We start from the raw sequence: 23,915 nt of genomic DNA, 5'->3' as shown, positions 1-23,915 counted from the left end.
TAGAGTTGGCTTCTTGTTCTTGAACAATTGATAAGGTGTCATGCATCTTGCTTGATTAATCAGAGAGATGTTCTGAGTGTAGCATGCAGTGTTTACAGCTTCAGCCCAGAAATATGTTGGTAATTTTGATTCTTCAAGCATTGTCCTTGCAGCTTCAATAAGAGATCTATTCTTTCTTTCCACTACTCCATTCTGTTGTGGAGTCCTTGCTGCTGAAAACTCATGCAAGATCCCATTTTCCTCATAAAATGCTCTCATGACATAGTTCTTGAACTCAGTTCCATTGTCACTCCTAATTCTTCTAACTTTGAAATCAGGATGATTGTTAACTTTCCTTATGTGATTGATGATGATTTCACTAGCCTCATCTTTAGACTTTAGGAAATATGTCCAAGAGAACTTTGAGAAATCATCTACAATTACTAGGCAAAATCTTTTCTTTGAAATTGACAATACATTGACTGGTCCAAACAAATCCATGTCAAGAAGTTGTAGAGCCTCTTCAATTGTTGAATCAAGTTTCTTCCTGAATGATGCTTTGATCTGCTTCCCTTTTTGGCAGGCATCACACAGTCCATCCTTTGTAAACTCCACTAGAGGAATGCCTCTAACTAGCTCTTTCTTTACCAGCTCATTCATGGTCTTGAAGTTTAAATGGGATAGCTTCTTGTGCCATAACCAACTTTCATCTTGACTTGCTTTACTGAGAAGACAAGTTACAGATTCTGCTTTAGTTGAGTTGAAGTCAGCTAGATACACATTTCCTCTTCTCACACCAGTGAGAACCACTTTGTTATTTTGATTGTTAGTCACAACACAGGCTTCTTTGTTGAAGGTTACTGAGTTGCCTTTGTCAAAGCTGGCTGATACTCAACAGATTCTGTTTGAGACCATCCACTAAGGCAACCTCTTCAATGATGACATTGTCCTTTGAAATCAAGCCATATCCTACAGTATAACCTTTGCTGTCATCTCCAAAAGTGATACTTGGGCCAACTCTCTTCTTAAACTCTGTGAGCAGGGTAGAATCACCAGTCATGTGTCTTGAATAGCCACTATCCAAGTACCAAAGATTCTTTCTGTTTCCCTGCACACATCAAAATCAAATCAAGTTGATTTTGGTACCCAAGTTTCCTTGGGTCCTGCCTTGTTAGCTTTCTTCTTCTGTTTCTTTGGCCTTATCTCATTTGACTTAGGAATTTCAGATTCTTCCTTAGTCAATTGGGTTGTGCCTTTGAAACCACTAAATGCAACAGAATTATCATGCATGCTATGGCTAACAGGAAATGGCATGCTTGGTGCAAACATGTTATTCCAGTAAGGCATGTTAAATGGCATTTGAGGCATATTGTATGCAACATAATATGGGAGGCATGGCATTCATGTTAGGAAATTGAGGTTGACCAGACATGGGAGTAGGCATGGCAGATTTGCAATTAACAGACAAATGATTTACACTACCACACTTCACACAGATCTTTCTAGGAGCATATTTATCAGGTGTGTAGTTATTGTGTTTGTTAATCCCTATTTTACCATTTCTATTGTTTTTCTTTTTAGTCTCTGTTTTTACCTCTATTTTCTCAAGTCCGTCACTTAACTGTTTGACAGTCATGTGACCAACATTAGCCTTTTTCCCTTTCTTAGCTTGACTTGACTCTCCTGAAACAAAGTTCTTGGAAACAGACCCATACTTATCATTTAGCTTGATTAATTTGGCTTTGCTAATGGGTTTGCTTAAAGCCGACGGATGAGGATTTTTATCATTCGACGGATAACACTATTTGTTATTCGACAAATAGTCCTCATCATCCGTTGAGTCTACATCTGTCAGCAACCCATCTACCAAAATAGGTTCTAGTTTCTCCTTATTCTTTTTCCAGGCTTCATCACAAAAAGACTCAATTCCTTGAACCTTGGTGATTTGAGCATGAACATCTCTGGATGTTTTCCATGCTTTAATCACCTCTTATTCACGATCGAGCTGCTTCTTCAAAATTTCTTCCTTTTTCAAGGACTCAGTTAATTCCTCCTTGGCAATCCTACAATCAATTTTTAGTTTCTCAAACTCAACAGATTGAGACTCAAGCACATTATACCTCTCACTTAAAAACAAGTTATTTTCTTTGATTTTAGCATTTTCCTTAGTGAGAGACTTAAGTGTAACACGCAAATGATACAATTCTGTAGACATGTCATTTATTGCATCATTACACTCAGCTTTAGATAAATGTGCAAGGTTTGTAGTGATTACCTAATTGCTTGAGGAACTTGTCTCTGTTTCATCAGACTTGGCCATAAGGGCTAGATTGACATAGCTGACATCTTCATCTTCATCTAAACCATCAGCTGCCCAGTCATTCTCTTGTATAATAAAGGCCCTTTCCTTTTGTTTGAGTAGATCAAAGTATTTTTGCTTGTAATCTACAGACTCAAATCTTTTCTTACTGGAATCTGACTTTCTACACTCATTTGCAAAATGCCCTGCCAAGCCACATTTGAAACATTTGAATTTTGACTTATCCACCATGTTTCTATTTGGCTTGGCTGCTCCAAAGTTCTTTTTGAACTTGAGCTTGGAAAATCTTCTTGAAAGGAATGCTAGGTGCTCATCAATGTCCTCCATATCATCTTGGCTCAATGAATCTTCATTTTCTGCAGCTAGCCCCTTACCCTTGCTTTCACAGACCTTTGAAGTTGATTCCACAGCTTCCATCTTCACTTCCTTCTCCTTTTCCAGATCAGCAACTAGTGCAATGGATCCTCCTTTCTTCTTTCCTCTCTCCATTCTTTCATCCTGCTCTATTTCAAGCTCATAGGTTTTTAGAATGCCATACAGTCTCTCCAAAGTAAACTCCTTATAATCTTGTGAGTTTCTCAATGAGACTGTCATTGGTTTCCATTCCTTTGGAAGAGATCTGAGAAATTTCATATTGGAGTCTTTAGTCTGATAGACTATTCCATGCAATTTAAGAGCATTTAGTAGTTTTTGGAATCTACTAAAAATGTCAGTGAGTGACTCACTTTCTTCATTGTGAAAATGCTCATATTGCTGAATCAGGAGCTGCATTTTATTTTCTCTTACTTGCTCAGTGCCATCACAAATTATTTGTATTGTGTCCCAAACTTCCTTGGTAGTTTTACAGTTGATGATGTTATCAAACATGTCTGCATCAACACCATTGAACCGAATGTTCATGGCCTTTTTATCTTTCCTGACTTGTTCAATGTCAGGTACAGACCATTCATGCCTTGGCTTTGGAACAGATGGCTCATTTCCTGTTGCAGCTCTCATTGGAACATGAGGACCTCTTTCTATGCAGTTCACATAGGCCTCATCTTGAGAGAGCATGTGAAGATGCATCTTTACCTTCCAATGATGGTAATTATCTTTATCAAGAAAAGGAATCTTGACTCCAACATCTTTCTTGTTCATCTTGCTGAATAGTTTTGATCTTTAAACTCTTTGTAGATTAAGAGCTTGCTCTGATACCAATTGTTAGTCCCTTGACAATGTAGCAAGAATTACAGAAGGGGGTCCAATGGAATTCTTGAACCTTTTTCTTGAAATAAAAATGTTTAACTCGATTATTGATATATTTGTTTTGATTAGCACAATGCGGAATATAAACTCAAATGAATCAAAACACAAGTAATTAAAAACAAGAGTCTTTAAAAACTTTCTGGTGGATTTAAACAATTCCACCAGAGATGTGGCGCCCCAAAACCCGGGGTCAGGAGTCTCGGAAGCCACGCTATCTAATCTCACACAACTCACACTACAATATATAAATACTCACGCTTCACGACCCCACACTTAACACACACACACTACAGGTTATTGTCTTGGAAACGAACCATCATTACTAGAGAAATTTTATTACAACCCAAATGTAATTAGTCTTACTGGGGGTGACCTTTAAGTAAGGTTAATCCGCCGGCCGAATATACGCCTCTTATTTCTTATTTTAAATAAACCATACTTATAAATAAGCCGAACTATAAACAACTGAAAACTAATCCAGCTTATTCCGACTACCTGAGGTACTGCACCAAACAATCTACGGAATAGCTGGCCATTTCCTACCCGTTTCCTAGATGTGGTTCTCATGGCAGGCATCTTGATTCACTGTTGTGTTGTGTCAATTTAAGAAAACAAGTGTGAGCTAAGATGCTCAGCATAATAATGTACAGTATGAAAATGACTGTATAATAACATTATATATTGTATATATGTTTTATTTAAAAGTAGATTTCTCGATGTCCCACACCTTCTTATGAGAATAATTCTTTTAAGGGGGTTTTTATAACCTGCGAATACCTTAATAGTAATCCCAGCACCTAGGCTTGGGTTACGGTATTGCATATCAATTCCAATTGGAAGATTTTGGACATCTCACAGGAGCCACCGCATACGATGATCAGTCGTCCTACAGAAAGTAACCTTCTTTACTAGTAAAAGGACTAATACCGTCATCTCTCGGGTATCACCCTGGCCGCATTCGGGCTACGTGTCCCATTTTCGGGTATACACATACATCACAAGTTCCTGAGTACACAAAGTACCTTCGCCTGTGGTACCTTTGGTAGCCCATCCAGCACACATAGTACCAGAGTCTACCCCTCCATTGTCCTTCAACAGAATTCTATCCATCCCGGGAACTTGAACCACATCGAAGTTCCCCAAGCGTTTTGCTTTTTGATAGAGATAATTTATCTTTTTAGAATATAAGTGTATATATATGTATATACGTACTTCCGAGAATTTCAGAGGAAGTACTAGGGATGTGAGTTTACCGTTGTCAACAGATAATTAATAAGGGGAAAGTTTCTTCTTGAAACTATATTCAATATAATAATAAGTCGGGATAATATTCACCGACGATCTGAAATTATTCGAATGATACTTCTAAATCAGAAGGTATATCAGGATCTATGATCTTTAAATCAATAACAATCCTTAAATAAATAATCATTAATTAAATAGTAGTCTATAAATAATTAAATGATAATTGATATTCATCATACCTCGAATGAGTTATTCTTTTAAAAGATTTATTTAAATAGTATTCCTCAACTAGTTTGTGTTTACATAATTAATAATCTATAATGATTAATCGGGTTTGAAATAAATAAACGTTGAAGTATACTACTCCTATAATCAAGGAATACGTATATAGTATTTAATATCTGAATCAATAAAATATAGTTGAGGGACTATGCTCATTGGGAAATCGTTTTAAAAGTTCGAGGTGTTTTAGTGTTTCGTAAGTGGACGATGAGTCCCTTTAAAACGCACTATTATGGACTTATATCTGTCCTATAATACCTCCGGAGCGATTTCCGGGTTTTATCTTAAATCCCGACCGACCCTCGGTCTTCTATCATACATTACGCTTAAAGCGAAATAACATTTCACGATATATACTTATCGTACAACATCGCTATATCATGCGAAAATTCAAAACTACGTATCATGGCAAACATAGTATTTATGCGATGATAGTAAAACAATCTTTTCACAACACAACATTAAAATGGAGTTGGGTTTGTAAACTTGCCTGGGTATCTCGAGGTGGAGGATGCTCTAGGTTCCGCTCGGAAATCTATAACCATAAACACATTTCATTTCGTTAGGTTCCACCCTAATTCACGGTAATTCGCACTCATGCGCTACTCATTATACACCCTCTCAACTCATACTACCCTTAACATTTCTTTTAAGTCATAAACACTTTATGGTCACTTCGTTTTCCTAAGTATCTTGAGTTCATTCTCATTATCATTGTCGGCTCCGCTTAAGGATTCTTACGGTTTCTACTCGCGCGGTCTCGGCTCCGACATTTTTATAAAATTGAGAAATCATTATTTTCACTTGAAATTTTTATGACAGTTAGGAAACTCCACATGTTACGCTCTGTAAAAATTTCATGATTTAAGAATAATTTTAAGTCTATCCTTTATATTTTCAAAGTTCATGATTTGTAGCAGTTTTTGTCGCGTAAAACACTTTTACTAAAACGATCATAACTTTTGATCCGTAAATCGGAATTAAGTGATCAAGCGCCTAAACGATCCTTATAACATTGTCTATCTTAAACAAAGGTTATTTCTCAAGAATATACAGTTTACAACTTCGAGACTTTCTGCAGAGACTTAAAGTTACGGTTTGTTGGTTTTAACGAAGTTACGTTTATGATCGGGGTTTCGTTTATGCCTTAACTATCAACACAACCACCAAAAATCATCATATCATCATCAACACACAAAATCCTCTCAAAAACATCATGTTATTGAGGCAATCAACAACCAAACTTAAATCCACTTAACTTAATCATCAAGATTTCATAAACAGCACTTAGTATGCTAGGTTTACTAATACCCGCTAAATGGATCTTAAATATGAACCTTAAATAAAGTTACGCCAAAGATTTTTACCTTTCTTGAAAGCTTGAGATGTGTTCTTGAGGATGGTGGAGGCTTGGAAGTGCTTGGTATGATTTTTGGAACCTAAAACCACCATTAAAAATCAAGAACCAAAGAGAGGTTACTATTTACACTATTCACTGGTGAACTTCTTGAATTTATTCCACCCATCAAACCTTGATAAAAAGAGATGAAAGATTTTTCTTACCTTAGTTTAGTTGCTAGGAGACTTGGGAAATAATTGTAGGATTTTACAAGAACTAGAGCTTGAAGTTTTGAATTGCAATTTCTCTTATTTCTTCAAAATAGCCGAATGGGGCTTGGTGATGGAGGGGGTATTTATAGCCCTTGGTTGCTTCTCTTGGAAGAATTTTTAGGTTGCTACTTGGAAGGTGAGTTGATATCTTGCAACTTGATTTTTATTCTTCCTAGTATAGCATTCTAGGTTTATTCCTTGTCTCCAAATCCATGGACAAATCTTTGTAGCTTGCTAGCTTACAAGCTAAACTACAAGGTTAGCTCCTTAGCACACTATTTGCTAGCTAGCTTGGTCATCCTAGGGTTAGATCACTATTTGATGAAGTAACCATGGTTACTTCCTTACCATGGTTTAGTTAGTGCGTTACGTTTAATTAATCGTTTACGCGTTCGCTCGGTTACTTAAACGTTCTCCGCAATACTTATTCGTAAATGGTTCACAATGTAATTCTTTTCGTTTCTATCCCTTATATTTTTATTTATCCTAATTGAATATAAATCCGTAGGATTTTAATCTCGTACTTACATTGTGATTCCCGTAATCCTTGATAAGTCGTAATTATGGTCATTTTTCAAAGTTCGTTTTCTTCGAAAACTAATAGCGTTTACATACACTTATTTGGTACGTAAAGTCGTAATATCTATTCCGAAACTCATTTTCTTATGCACTATATAGTGTGGGCTCAAAAGTTTTCCCGTCTGACAGGGTTACTATTCATTAAACATTTTACAAGGTCTTAAAAATTCGAGTTATTATAGTCTTCCCCTCTAACAAGGATTCCGTCCCGGAATCAACTAGAAAATAAGTGGGGATATCTATTCCTCATGGTGTCTTCAAGTTCCCAAGTTGATTCGTCAACATTTTGATTTCTCCACAAGATCCTAACTAGCTTCACCATTTTGTTCCTCAGCACTTGTTCTTTCGGGTCCATTATCCTTACTGGCTGCTCGATGTAGGTCAGGTCTGGTTGTAAATCTACGTGCTCGTACTCTATTACATGTCGGGCATCGGCATGGTACTTTCTCAACATGGATACAAGAAACACGTTGTGTACTTGTTGCAAATTAGGAGGCAAGGCGAGCTCGTAAGCTAGAGGTCCTATCCTCCTCAAAATTTCAAAGGGTCCTATGAATCTGGGACTCAGCTTCCCTTTCTTTCCAAATCTCATCACTCATTTCCACGGAGATACCTTCAATAACACCAAATCTCCTCCTTCATATTCCCTATCCTTCCTGGTCTGATCGGCGTACTTCTTTTGTCTGTCCTGGGCTGCTGCCATTCTCTTCCTGACGAGTTTCACCATTTCTCTGGTCTGCTGGACTAACTCTGGTCCTAATAGCTTGTGTTCTCCAACTTCATCCCAACACAGGGGAGAGCGACATCTTCTCCCGTAAAGAGCTTCATACGGGGGCATTCCTATGCTAGCATGATAGCTATTGTTGTAAGAAAATTCTATCAGGGGTAAGTGATCATCCCAATTTCCTTTGAAGTCGATGGCACATACTCGCAGCATATCTTCTAGGGTCTGTATAGTCCTTTCGCTTTATCCATCCGTCTAGGGGTGGTAAGCGGTACTCATGTTTAGTCTGGTGCCTACACATTCCTGGAAGCTTCTCCAAAATTGGGAATTAAACCTCGGGTCTCTATCTGACACTATGGCTACAGGAACGCCGTGTCTTATTACAATTTCCTTCAAGTAAATATCTACCAACTTGTCTACGGTGTACCTTTCGTTTATCGGTAGGAAGTGTGCGGACTTGGTCAGTCTATCAATGATAACCCATATAACATCGTGATTGGTCTTTGTCCTAGGTAAGCCTGTCACAAAATCCATAGCTATGCGTTCCCATTTCCATTCCGGAATTTCTAGGGGTCGTAATAGTCCACTAGGTCGCTGGTGTTCCGCCTTCACTCTTTGGCATGTCAAGCACTTGCTAACCCACTCCGCTACTTCTCTCTTCATGTTAGGCCACCAATAATATTCCTTAAGGTCACGGTACATTTTCGTACTTCCTGGGTGGATTGAATATCTGGAGCTGTGCCCTTCATGCAACAGCTCATCCTTTAATTCTTGTACATTCGGAATCCAAATACGGGATGCATACCTCATGATCCCTTCCTCATCCTTCTCGCATCTCACTTCCTCACCGGTCAATGTCCCTTTTTCCTCGCTCATCTTCTTTTCCTGACATACTCGTATCTTTGTAGTCAGTTCTGGTACTAGCTTAATCTCAATAATCCTTCCGTTCTCTTACCGGTCATTCTTACGTCGATTTCCATCTTCTCAAATTCCTTAACTAATTCCTCCGATGTCATTATCATCTTGAATCTTTCCTTCCTACTAAGGGCATCAGCCACCACATTGGCTTTACCCGGGTGATACAAAATTTCACAGTCGTAGTCCTTTATCAACTCTAACCATCTCCTATGTCTCATGTTTAGTTCCTTCTGGGTAAAAATATATTTGAGGCTTTTATGGTCAGTGTAAATCTCGCATTTCTCACCGTATAGGTAATGTCTCCAAATTTTTAGGGCAAATACTATAGCTGCTAATTCTAGGTCATGTGCAGGGTATCGGCTCTCATACTCCTTCAATTGTTGAGAGGCATACACTATAACCTTTCCGTGCTGCATTAGTACACATCCTAATCCTTTAAGTGATGCGTCGTTGTATATCACAAACTCTCCCTTTCCATCAGGAAGAGCGAGCACTGGTGCTGACATCAGCCTCTTTTTCAGTTCTTGAAAACTCTCTTCACACTTTTCCGTCCATACGAACTTTTCTGCCTTCCGGGTAAGTCTAGTCAGTGCGAAGTCTTGCACGAATCTCGGGTAATAACCTGTTAAACCTACAAAACTCCTAACCTCTGTCGGGGTTGCTGGTCTTTCCCAATTGGATACCACCTCTATCTTGGCGGGGTCAACTAAAACTCCTTTGCTACTCACCACATGTCCTAAAAACTGAACTTCTCTCAGCCAAAATTCGCACTTCCAAAACTTGGCATACAATTTCTCATTCCTCAAGATTTCTAAGACTATCCTCAAATGTTCCACATGTTCTTGCTCTCTCCTTGAGTAGATCAGAATATCATCTATAAAAACTATCACACATATGTCCAGGTACTTTTTGAATACTCTGTTCATCAAATCCATAAAGGTTGCGGGTGCATTGGTTAATCCAAACAACATGACTAAGAACTCATAGTGTCCATACCTAGTGCGAAAAGCAGTCTTTGGTATATCTTCCGGTTTGATTTTCAACTGGTGATATCCTGTCCTTAAATCTATTTTGGAAAAATGTACAGCTCCTTTGAGTTGGTCGAATAGGTCATCAATTCTGGGAAGAGGGTACATATTCTTTATAGTCAGCTTATTCAGCTCTCGATAGTCTATACATAATCTCATGCTGCCGTCCTTTTTCTTTACGAATAGTACTGGTGCTCCCCATGGTGACACACTGGGCCTTATCATTCCGTTATCTAATAATTCTTGCAGTTGAGAAGCTAGTTCTGTCATCTCAACTGGGGCTAACCTATATGGGGCCTTGGATACTGGCGCCGTTCCTGGTGCTAACTCTATAGCGAACTCGATTTCTCTGTCAGTTGGTAATCCTGGTAAGTTTTCTGGAAATACATCCTCGAATTCGTTTACTATGGGTATGTCCTGTATGTTGGGGACCTCCTTCTGGGTATCTATCACATAAGCCAAATAGGCCTCATTACCTTTCCTCAACAATCTTTTTGCTTGAAGCATGGTCAAAAATTTCTGGTTCTGTCGTTGACCTTTAAACACTACTTCTTTATCATTCCGCACTCTTATCTTAACTTTCTTCTGTTCACAATCTATTTGTGCTCCGTTATGAGATAACCAATCCATTCCTAAGATCACATCAAATTCTCCTAACGCGAATGGTATTAAGTCGACCTCGAAAATCTCCTCTTCTAATTTCAGCTTGCACTTAGGGTATATTTGATTTACAGGGATTATTTCTCTGTTTGCTATTTCCACTCGTAATACCTCACATAAGGGTATGGCATTAAGTTTTAACTTGCTAGCAAAATCTTGAGATATAAAAGACTTGGTTGCTCCAGAATCAAATAGGACATTTGCATGTTCGGAATTTAACAAAAGGGTACCTGCTATCACGTCAGTGTTTCGGACAGCATCTTGAACAGTCATGTTGAAGGTCCTAGCGGCTGGAGGTCGGTTAGATGCAGCTCTACTCATTCCTAAGGCTGGGGGCTTTAACGTTGGGCAATCCCACTTCATGTGTCCTACCTTCCCACATTGGAAACACGTTACTTTGGGCCGGGTGCAACTGTTGGCAAGGTGTCCGATTTGGTCACACAGGTCACATCTCAGAGGGGCTCTTGTCTAGTTACACACTCCAAGGTGCCTCTTCTTACAGGTTTGACATTCTGGTATTGGGGCACGTGGTTGGCTATGAAATGTTGCTCTAGATTGTCCGCCGTCCTGGCCAACGCTCTCACTTGGGGCCTTACTGAATCTGGGGCCTCTTGCAGATTGGGACACCGCTCCCCTGACGAACCTACTTGGAAGGCTCCTGTTTCCGGTTCCTATTCCTTGGCTTCCTATCTTCCTCTTCCTATTCTCCTTTTCTTTCACAGTCTGCTCACTACCAGCTTCAACAATCGAGGCTTTCTATACTAAGGTGGCATAGTCTGTCAGTTCTAACACTGCTACTCTGTTCTGTATCCATTGTTTCAGACCAAGCTGGAACCTTCGCGCTTTCTTTTCTTCAGTATTCACAAACTCAGGCACAAATCTAGACAACTCAGTAAATTTGGCCTCATATTCTGCCACAGTCATCTTATCCTGTTTCAACTCCAGAAACCTAATCTCCATCTAGGTTTCCATAAACCTAGGGAAGTACTTGTCTAAGAACAGTCGGGTAAATCTATCCCATGGGATCACAACATCAGTTTCTAGGTTTCATTTGGACTCCCACCAATAGTTATCTTCTCCTTTCAACATGTAAGAAACGAAGATGGTCTTATGTCATTCCTCAACTCCTAGTATCTCGAAGGACTTTTCTATCTATTTGAGCCAGGCCCGTGCTTCAACGGGGTCAGCAGATCCTAGAAACTCTGGGGGTTTGAGGGACTTGAAGGCTCTAAAGACAGTAGTTGCAGTCTGTTGGGCAACAGGGGGATGTGGTGGAATAGGCTGTTGGTTCAGATTTGCTCTTAGCAGTTCCATAAATTCATTCACGGGGTTCCCTCCCTGATGGGTATCCTCAGCCTCTTCTTCTATATATTCTTCCTCATCATATTCATTATAGTCTATGTCTTCTTCACTTCCCTCATTTACTACTGGGTCACCTCGTTGTTGGTTAACAGACTCTGCGGGCTGTGCCCTGGTTCCTCTTCTACGGGGTGGCATTATTCTGATAAGGAAAATTGGTCACATGATTATGACAGTTAGGTTATTTTATTCATATATAAGCATATCATTTATTATTTAACAGGCTTTATAAAGTGCATTAATATAGACATTAATTCTTTAATAACTGCTTCGATATATATTCATAAGATCTCCCAATTATATCTTGGGGATGAAACAACTAGCCGAGTTCATACATGCCTGATTACAAACTAACATTGCTAGTTCTAAATACTGAAAGGAAAATACATAAGCCGTGTACCCTGAAAGGCTAGGAACGTTATCTACTACTAGCAATCCTATCAAAATTGGTGACAAGTCACTCAGCCTTCTTCAAGGTCTACATCTAGTCACTAATCTCTCAGCCACTATCACTGCGAGTGAGGTCACGCACCCTCCTCATCGCTCCTGCAATCATCATCTCTGCATCGACTACCGGGATGTATCCTCCCACTGATGTCATCCTCATCTGAACCCTGGTACGGAGCTCGATCCCATCGATCTCTCTACGGGCTATGGCTGGGGAAGCAGCTCTGAAGTCTCCGGGGTATCCTAGTCAGGTAGCTCTCTCAGCTGTCAGTGCCTGGCGTAACTCAGCAATACGGGCAGACGCCGCCGTGATCTCAGCATCAAGCTGACTCACTACCCAGTCGTGTACGGCTACATGCATGGTCGCTGGTGGTGGTAGAGGTGAGTCTGGGTCGCTAGAGGATATGTTCTGGACCTCATAGAACTGTACGCGTATCGCCTCCTCATCATCGTCATCAGTATAGGACATAGGGCTCTGGATCCCTGGGGGTGGTGTAGGAGAGCGAATAGCCTGGTGTGGGTACATCTCTACATCTCTCCATACTACGCCATTAGCTACGGGGACAGGAAGCTCAGTCTCCTCCTCTAGGACATCCTCGGTAGGGTCATCGTCTGAATTATCAATGGGTGGGCTCTCCGGCTCGGGAATAGGGTTATGCTCAGGAATCATCAAATCATCAACAGGATTAACCTCCCTCCTAGGCTCCAGTGCTACCTGACACAATAGGCAAGGTGTTACTAACTTAGAGTTGGAATTCCCTTGAGGGTAAAACAGTCAAGACTACCCGTGTAGCCCGATGACGAACTCGACTTGAGCTCTAACTGATTGTATTATTATTCTTAGGTCTACATATTTTATATCCTATCGTTTCCAAGATTTGATAACCTAAGGCTCTGATACCATTTCTGTGGCGCCCCAAAACCCGGGGTCAGGAGTCTCGGAAGCCACGCTATCTAATCTCACACAACTCACACTACAATATGTAAATACTCACGCTTCACGACCCCACACTTAACACACACACACTACAGGTTATTGTCTTAGAAACGAACCATCATTACTAGAGAAATTTTATTACAACCCAAATGTAATTAGTCTTACCGGGGGTGACTTTTAAGTAAGGTTAATTCGCCGACCGAATATACGCCTCTTATTTCTTATTTTACATAAACCATACTTATAAATAAGCCGAACTATAAGCAACTGAAAACTAATCCAGCTTATTCCGACTACCTGAGGTACTGCACCAAACAATCTACGAAACAGCTGGCCATTTCCTACCCGTTTCCTGGCTGTGGTTCTCATGGCAGGCATCTTGATTCACTATTGTGTTGTGTCAATTTAAGAAAACAAGTGTGAGCTAAGATGCTCAGCATAATAATGTACAGTATGAAAATGACTGTATAATAAGATTATATATTGTATATATGTTTTATTTAAAAGTAGATTTCTCGGTGTCCCACACCTTCTTATGAGAATAATTCTTTTAAGGGGGTTTTTATAACCTGCGAATACCTTAATAGTAATCCCAGCACCTAGGCTTGGGTTATGGTATTGCATATCAATTCCAATTGGAAGATTTTGGACATCTCACAGGAGCCACCGCATACGATGATCAGTCGTCCTACAGAAAGTAACCTTCTTTACTAGTAAAAGGACTAATACTGTCATCTCTCGGGTATCACCCTGGCCGCATTCGGGCTACGTGTCCCATTTTCGGGTATACATATACTTCACAAGTTCCTGAGTACACAAAGTACCTTCGCCTGCGGTACCTTTGGTAGCCCATCCAGCACACATAGTACCAGAGTCTACCCCTCCATTGTCCTTCAACAGAATTCTATCCATCCCGGGAACTTGAACCACATCGAAGTTCCCCAAGCGTTTTGCTTGTTGATAGAGATAATTTATCTTTTTAGAATATAAGTGTATATATATGTATATACGTACTTCCGAGAATTTCGGAGGAAGTACTAGGGATGTGAGTTGACCGTTGTCAACAGATAATTAATAAGGGGAAAGTTTCTTCTTGAAACTATATTCAATATAATAATAAGTCGGGATAATATTCACCGACGATCTGAAATTATTCGAATGATACTTCTAAATCAAAAGGTATATCAGGATCTATGATATTTAAATCAATAACAATCCTTAAATAAATAATCATTAATTAAATAGTAGTCTATAAATAATTAAATGATAATTGATATTCATCATACCTCAAATGAGTTATTCTTTTAAAAGATTTATTTAAATAGTATTCCTCAACTAGTTTGTGTTTACATAATTAATAATCTATAATGATTAATCGGGTTTGAAATAAATAAATGTTGAAGTATACTACTCCTATAATCAAGGAATACGTATATAGTATTTAATATCTGAATCAATTAAATATAGTTGAGGGACTATGCTCATTGGGAAATCGTTTTAAAAGTTCGAGGTGTTTTAGTGTTTCGTAAGTGGACTATGAGTCCCTTTAAAACGTACAATTATGGACTTATATCCGTCCTATAATACCTCCGGAGCGATTTCCGGGTTTTATCTTAAATCCCGACCGACCCTCGGTCTTCTATCATACATTACGCTTAAAGCGAAATAACATTTCACGATATATACTTATCGTACAACATCGCTATATCATGCGAAAATTCAAAACTACATATCATGGCAAACATAGTATTTATGCGATGATAGTAAAACAATCTTTTCACAACACAACAGTAAAATGGAGTTGGGTTTGTAAACTTGCCTGGGTATCTCGAGGTGGAGGATGCTCTAGGTTCCGCTCGGAAATCTATAACCATAAACACATTTCATTTCGTTAGGTTCCGCCCTAATTCACGGTATTTCGCACTCATGCGCTACTCATTATACACCCTCTCAACTCATACTACCCTTAACATTTCTTTTAAGTCATAAACACTTTATGGTCACTTCATTTTCCTAAGTATCTTGAGTTCATTCTCATTATCGTTGTCGGCTCCGCTTAAAGATTCTTACGGTTTCTACTCGCGCGGTCTCGGCTCCGACATTTTTATAAAATTGAGAAATCATTAATTTCACTTGAAATTTTTATGACAGTTAGGAAACTCCACATTTTACTCTCTGTAAAAATTTCATGATTTAAGAATAATTTTAAGTCTATCCTTTATATTTTCAAAGTTCGTGATTTGTAGCAGTTTTTGTCGCGTAAAACACTTTTACTAAAACGATCATAACTTTTGATCCGTAAATCGGAATTAAGTGATTCAAGCGCCTAAACGATCCTTATAACATTTTCTATCTTAAAAAAAGGTTATTTATTAAGAATATACAGTTTACAACTTCGAGACTTTCTGCAGAAACTTAAAGTTATGGTTTGTTGGTTTTAACGAAGTTACGTTTACGATCGGGGTTTCGTTTATGCCTTAACTATCAACACAACCACCAACAATCATCATATCATCATCAACACACAAACTCCTCTCAAAAACATCATGTTCTTGAGGCAATCAACAACCAACCTTAAATCTACTTAACTTAATCATCAAGATTTCATAAACAACACTTAGTATGCTAGGTTTACTAATACCCACTAAATGGATCTTAAACATGAACCTTAAATAAAGTTAGGCCAAAGATTTTTACCTTTATTGAAAGCTTGAGATGTGTTCTTGAGGATGGTGGAGGCTTGGAAGTGCTTGGTATGATTTTTGGAACCTAAAACCACCATTAAAAATCAAGAACCAAAGAGAGGTTACTATTCACACTATTCACTGGTGAACTTCTTGAATTTATTCCACCCATCAAACCTTGATAAAAAGAGATGAAATATTTTTATTACCTTAGTTCAGTTGCTAAGAGACTTGGGAAATAATTGTAGGATTTTACAAGAACTAGAGCTTGAAGTTTTGAATTATAATTTCTCTTATTTCTTCAAAATAGCCGAATGGGGCTTGGTGATGGGGGGGGGGGTATTTATAGCCCTTGGTTGCTTCTCTTGGAAGAATTTTTAGGTTACTTCTTGGAAGGTGAGTTGATATCTTGCAACTTGATTTTTATTCTTCCTAGTATAGCATTCTAGGTTTATTCCTTGTCTCCAAATCCATGGACAAATCTTTGTAGCCTGCTAGCTTACAAGCTAAACTACAAGGTTAGCTCCTTAGCACACTATTTGCTAGCTAGCTTGGTCATCCCAGGGTTAGCTCACTATTTGATGAAGTAACCATGGTTACTTCCTTACCATGGTTTATTTAGTGCGTTACGTTTAATTAATCGTTTACGCGTTCGCTCGGTTACTTAAACGTTCTCCGCAATACTTATTCGTAAATGGTTCGCAATGTAATTCTTTTCGTTTCTATCCCTTATATTTTTATTTATCCTAATTGAATATAAATCTGTAGGATTTTAATCTCGTACTTATATTGTGATTCCCGTAATCCTTGATAAGTCGTAATTATGGTCATTTTTCAAAGTTCGTTTTCTTCAAAAACTAATAGCATTTACATACACTTATTTGGTACGTAAAGTCGTAATATCTATTCTGAAACTCATTTTCTTATGCACTATATAGTGTGGGCTCAAAAGTTTTCCCGTCTGACAGGGTTACTATTCATTAAACGTTTTACAGGGTATCAAAAATTCGAGTTATTACAAGAGATATATATAATATATCGAGAGGACTCTGTGTGCAGAAATGCTCACAGCTGCTTACAAAATAGAACTTCTGAGAATACAGGAAATGCTAAAGATTAAGCTTACAAAGATTTCTCTGTTTTTATGTTTTTCATCTATCTCAGTCATTTTTTATTTTATACTCTCTTGGTTTATATAATACCAAGATTACAAAGTCAAAAAGACTGAACAAATATAAAATCTAACAGTCTTAATCTTTGCTGCTTTTCGTCCTCTATTACCCAGTTAATGGGCTTCCACAATGTCTTTGTATCCAACTTGACGGCTGTGTGTCAGCTTTCACTGTTCAACTGATGTTTGAATTCTTGATATGATCATCCGTCGACTTTCAGATCATCCGTCGATGACTTAATTGATCATCCGTCGACTGCTATGTTAAACATCCGTTGATAGTCATTTGATCATCCGTCGAAGGCTTTGTTAATCATCCGTCGGTAGCTATTTTGGCACTTGACTTCATTTCACTTATACAGAATTACAAGACATTGCTTATGTACAATTAATCAACCTATTCTGCATATCTAGTTAAAGTCAACATGACTTATATGCTACTACAGATTCTATATAAAGGTGCATACATCACTGTGCTACAAACTTATTCTTACATAAGCTACTCACTCGATGGATAATAAGTTAATCATCCGTCGGGACTATAATGAGTTATCCGTCGGGACTATAATTCTTATCCGTCGAGTGCTACATTATTTCACTAAGTAAAATCTACTTAGATGTTTTGTTTAAGTGATCATCAAGCACACAACATATTCACAACAAAAACTCCTTTGGGAATGTCGTCGTTTCAGTTGGTTTATGGTAAGGGGTGTCATTTTCCTATGGAGCTCGAGCATAAGGCATATTGGGCTTTGAAGAAGTTGAATCTGGACTTGGATGCGGCGGGAAAGAAGAGGATTCTTCAATTGAATGAACTCGACGAGTTTCGACTTCAAGCTTATGAGAACAACAAAATGTATAAGGAGAAAGTCAAGAGGTGGCACGATCGGGGTTTAGTGCTCAAATCATTTATGTCGGGGCAACAAGTTGTTTCGTTCAACTCTCGTCTCCATCTTTTTTTTGGAAAGTTGAAGTCAAGATGGTCAGGGTCGTTTATTGTCAAAACTGTGTTTCCATATGGAGCGGTGGAAATTTTTTAGAATGATCCGGGCCAGGCATTTAAGGTAAATGGTCAGAGGTTGAAGCATTACTATGGTGACACGGCAAACTGCGAGTTGGTTAGTGCCATTCTATTTTCCATTTGATCTCGAGATTCTACGTTGAGCTAGCGACGTAAAAGAAGCGCTTCTTGGGAGGCAACCCAAGTTTGTCCTACATTAGTAAGTAGAGGAAGCAAAAAGAAATGAGAAAATCATAAAAAAATCAGAAAAAGAAAAAAATTTAGGGCTCACTTCAGAAGCTTGGCGCGCCCGCGCTGTCCTAGTTCGCGGCCGCGCTGATTTCACAGAAACATGGCGCACCCGCACTGTTATAGCACGCACCCGCACCGATTTGACAGAAGTATCGCGTGCCCGCGCTGTCTCAGCGCGCGGCCGCGCCGGGTCCCAACTCAGAAAAAAATAAAAGGTAGTTAAAGGGGAAAATATGGGAATTCTGTTCCAAAATCAATTCCCAGCCGAATTTTACTCCCCCACATCCCATAATTCCCTCTCAAAATCAAACCCATTACTCCCATTATTCCCATAATCAAATCTCACTTCTATTCCATATATAATTCTCTTTTTACCACCTATATATACATACACCTCATACACAACTTCTCCACCAATTCACAACTTCTCAAACACAAATTCTCTCTCAAACACAACTCTTATTCTCTCTTCTCACTTCCAATGGCACCCAAGAGACAAAGAACACAAGTCGATAGCAGCACCATCGATTCATCAAGTGTGGGTGGTGTAAGGCCAAGGTTCTCTACTCCCGAGGCTGAGGCGGAGTATACTAGGCTTCTTTCGATGCCAATCATCAAGGAGCGAGGTTTTCTGTCATCAGGGAAGGATGGTCAGCTGTTGGAGATGATTCAGGAGATGGGCTGGGTTTCTTTTTGTGAGGAACCCACTGTTGTGCCTATGAGTGTTGTGCGAGAGTTTTATGCTAATACAAGGGCGGAGAAGAATGGTTTCACGGTGGTTAGGGGGATGAAGGTGGAGTATAGTGCTGGAGCGATAAAGAGGGTAATTAATCAGCCCACAAAAAAACCCGGTCAAGCCATTTGGAATGATAAGACTCCAGAGGATTTTGACTTGGATTTGATTGTTGCTACTCTATGTGCCTAAGACTCAGTGGAAATTTAAGAGGGGCACAACTGATTATGCCACATTCCCTGCTTCTTGTATGAACAGATTTACCCGTGCTTGGAATGCTTTTATTTGTGCTAATATTCTGCCATCGTCCCATATGCATGAGGTGACGATAGAGCGAGCACGCTTATTGTGGGGTATTCTGAAGGGTGATTATGTAGACATTAGTAAGATTATTCACCATGTTATTCTATGATTTTTGAGAGGGAGCACTACAGATTCTATACCCTACGCATCCATAGTGATGAGGTTGTGTGTAGTAGCTCGTGTTCATTGGGCCACACATGAACAACTTCAGCTCCCTAGTGCTGCCATTGATAGTTTGGTTATATTGCACATGGTGGAGTGGTATGGGGGTAAGCCCGATCCTAAGGGGTTGGGTTATTCATTTGATATGCTTCCAGGCAAGCGGCCTTATGATCAGTATTATGCTGGTGGTTCCAAGTTTCCCCGTGAAGTGGGTTAGAGAGCTCAATTGGGTGAGGAGATAGAGTCGTCGCAGTTGAAGGAACCGTCGAAGAAGAGCATGATGCAGTACAGGCGTATGGAATGGAGGATGGATGCGATGCACGACATCCACAGCAGGTTCGCACGTGATCTCACCCAGGCACTTGGGATAGGTTTCGGAGCCACCGGAGTTAATATCCAGTGGCCAGTTTTTGGTGAGGATTCCGTGTATCCACCTCCGGACACACTTGACACTCCACCCACTGAGGGTGAGGATTTTGATTCTAATTAGGTATGCCTGATTCCATACTATTACCTTTACTGAGGACAGTGAATATATAAGTTTGGGGGTAGTAGTTGAAGGAATATGTTTTGTGTGAGTCTCATATAGTTGCATGTTCAATCTTAGTCTCTTAGTTGTAATAGTTAGCGTAATTCTTAGTTATAAATAACCTCAATTTGTTATCGTCTTAGCATTGAATAATAACCATACATTGTTGCTTAAGTGCGTGAAATAATTAGTTAACCAATACAGACTATGTGGGAACGAACTAGAAAAGATTATATACTACTTGCGAACTCGTATACTTGCGCGTAATATTAGCACGTGTTTAGCGACTAACACCTGCTTATAATATAAATAATGATAATAAACGTATTAAGATGAAAGATTCAAATCAAACATACCTTTTGCATTGTCGTTTAGGTCACATAAATGAGAAACGCATTTCCAAATTACATAAAGATAGTTACTTGGATAAGTTTGATTTTGAATCATATGAAGAATGCAAATCTTGTCTCATAGGCAAAATGGCTAAAGCTCCTCTTACCGGACAAGGTGAAAGGGCCACCGAATGATTAGGACTTATACATAGTGATGTATGTGGTCCAATGCGTACGATGGCAAGAGGTGGCTTTTACTACATTACTTTTACTGATGATTTCAGTAGATATGGATATGTGTATCTTTTGAAGAACAAATCCGATTCTTTTGAAAAGTTCAAAGAATACAAGGCTGAAGTGGAAAAGTAAATAGGGGAAGTATAAAGGTTCTACGATCAGATCGTGGAGGAGAATACTTAAGCCTCGAGTTTAAAGGTTTCTTGAAGGAATGTGGTATCGTATCACAACTTGCTCCTCCTAGAACACCTCAATGGAATGGAGTTTCTGAGAGGAGAAATCGTACCTTGTTGGACATGGTGCGATCGATGATGAGTCTAGCAGATCTTCCAATAAGTTTCTGGGTTATGCTCTAGAAACGGCTGCATATACACTAAACCGAGTTCCAATTAAATCGGTTCAAAAGACTCCATATGAGATATGGACTAAGAAACATCACAGCATGTATTTTATGAAAGTATGGGATAAATGTTATTTTATGGGATATCCTGAAGAAACTAAAGGGTATAGTTTCTATAATCCTACCAAGAACAAAGTGTTTGTTGCTTGAACCGCTGTATTTTTTGAAAGAGATTTACTTTCAAAGAAAATTAGTGGGAGGACTATAGATCTCGATGAAGATCGAGTTGTACAAAATAATATTGAACCAGAGTTGGAAAATGGGCAGGAAGTACATCAAGATGTTCCTGCTCCGGAAACACAGGTTGTTCGTATATCTAGTAGGGCTCGTCATGTGCCCAAGAGATATTATGGATTTCTCTTGACTCAAGATGATGATGTAATGCTCATAAATAATGATGAGCCTCTTACCTACCAAGATGCTATGAACAGTCCAGACTCCGAGAGATGGCTAGAGGCCATGAAATCCGAAATGGAATCCATGTATCAAAATAAAGTATGGACTTTTGTAACGACTGGGAAATTTACGTCTGTATTATATTATATTTATAATAAATAAGGTATGTTAATGTGTCATTTATGTGTGATTATCTGTTAAACCCTAATTGTTATGTGTTACGTGTATTCCGTGTCATTTTTGTATTTTTAAGGTATTTTCCAGATATTTTATTTCACATTCATAGCTTTCATTTCAAACATTTTACAACCGAAACAATGATTTTAAAGCCAGTATTTCAAATAAAATAATGGGCCTTATTTTTCATCAAACGGCTTTTACAATCGCATTATTCTGAACATTTAGATATTTAATAAATTTTCTCGTTTTACGAAAAATATGGCCCCATTGGGTGTTAAAAACCCCCACAAAAATCACATTTTTATTTTTATAAAATTATAGGACTTTTATTTATACCATTTCTTTGTATTTTTGCATTATTCACAATTTTTGGGAAATTTTGACATATATATTGTATATATAAAATAATTATAAATTAAATTTTAATACCCAAAAATTATGAAAATTAGGGCCAAATATTTTTATTAAATGTATAATTAGCCCCTTAATTTTATTTAGGAGTATTAATTTTGCAGCTATAAATACCCTAATTATTATTAATTTAATTAATTAAAATCAGAAAATTCAGCAAATTTCCCCAATTTTCCAGAATTTAGGGTTTGGTGTTCTTGACTTCAATCAGAGATTTCATCGTGATTCCGACCTCCAAATCAGACATGTAAGTAGTCGTTGCAAAGCTCTTGATCTCTACTTTTGATTGGTATAATCAATTTCATGTTTTATTGCTTTGATTTTCAATTTATATTTTTAGGGTTTATAGTCGAATTAGGCGTTTTTTATTCTTGAATTGTTTGATGATTTTGATGGTTTGTATAGCTTCCCCTGAGTGTTAGGAATGATTTTGAGTATTCAATTGATTGGTATAACCCCACGAGTGTATGGTTCAATTTCGTAGTTTTACCCGAATTTTTGATTCGATTTTCTGTGATTTTGAGTAATCTGTGATTGTTGTCATGGTTGGGGATCGATTGTAAATGGTTTAAGCTTTGATTTTGTATCAGTTTTGTGAATTTTGGTTAACGTTTCGATGAGACTCGATTTTCCGGTGAAGTTCGTCGGAGAACATCGACCTTCGGCCGGAGATGGCGGAGGAGGGACGATTTGATGATGGTGACACCGGGAATAGGTAGCTGCAGTTCAGGGGAATCGAATGGCGTCAAAAAAGCCGAAGAAACGATGCTCTGGGAACGTTAGGTGGAATCGTCAGAAAACTCCGCCGGTGGCCGGAGCTTTTCCCAGAATCCGGCGGGTCGACCCATGTTCTTGGGGACCCGATTGTCGACCTGTCAACCCAGAAATATAACCTGGTTTCAATCCATTAAAATCCAATTCCATTTCCTAAAAACTGTTTCTGATATTTATATTTATTATTTCTATTTTATAAAATCAGAAATTAGTTTTGTAAATTCTAAAAATATAATTAAAATTCTAAAAATTATTAATAATAATTTCTAAATTATTTTCTAAATTTAGAAATTCGAATTTAGTTACTTAATTAATTATTTAATTACTTATCTAATTATTTATCTATTTATTTATTTATTATTTAGTAATTAAGTTATTAATTAATAATTAAGGATTAAAATGAGTCGAATAGTATTATTTAAAGAGTCGATAATTAGTTAAATAAAACGAGTAACTCGTATTCATACGGGTAATTGAACGATAAATTCGATTATTATTATGATTATCCAGACGATAATTAATGATTCGTAAAGTATCGTAATAATTATTATTCGTATCGGGTAATTAAATACAAATATTTAATTTAAATCGTATAATTTGTAATAATAATCGTAGTGTTTCGATAATTATGTGAAGAATGCGAACAACTCATAGAAATACGAGTAATTAATCGTTGAATTGAATTTTGATTCGAATAAATGTACCAGCTGATTGTATCGATTATTTATTTATAAATAATCGATCTAATCAAATAAATTATAATAAATTATAAATAATTGTAATAAAATTTTGATTAATCCTAATAATTAGGGATTAATTATTTTAAATTATTAAATAATTACTTATTAATTATTTATTAGTTATTTATTAATCATTAAAAATGATTAATTATTTTTATAATTAATCAAGTAACTTTCAATAAATCATAACTTATTCATTTTAACTCCAAAAATTATAGAAAAATTATTTTTGACTTTGATTTTTCTTAAATAATTATTTTAGGATTTAAAAATTTGT

The sequence above is a fragment of the Apium graveolens genome, chromosome 9, assembly GCF_009905375.1.
Source record: "Apium graveolens cultivar Ventura chromosome 9, ASM990537v1, whole genome shotgun sequence".
Lineage (NCBI taxonomy): Eukaryota > Viridiplantae > Streptophyta > Magnoliopsida > Apiales > Apiaceae > Apium > Apium graveolens.
The sequence above is the reverse complement of the archived record's forward strand: the minus strand, read 5'-3'. Positions refer to the sequence as shown.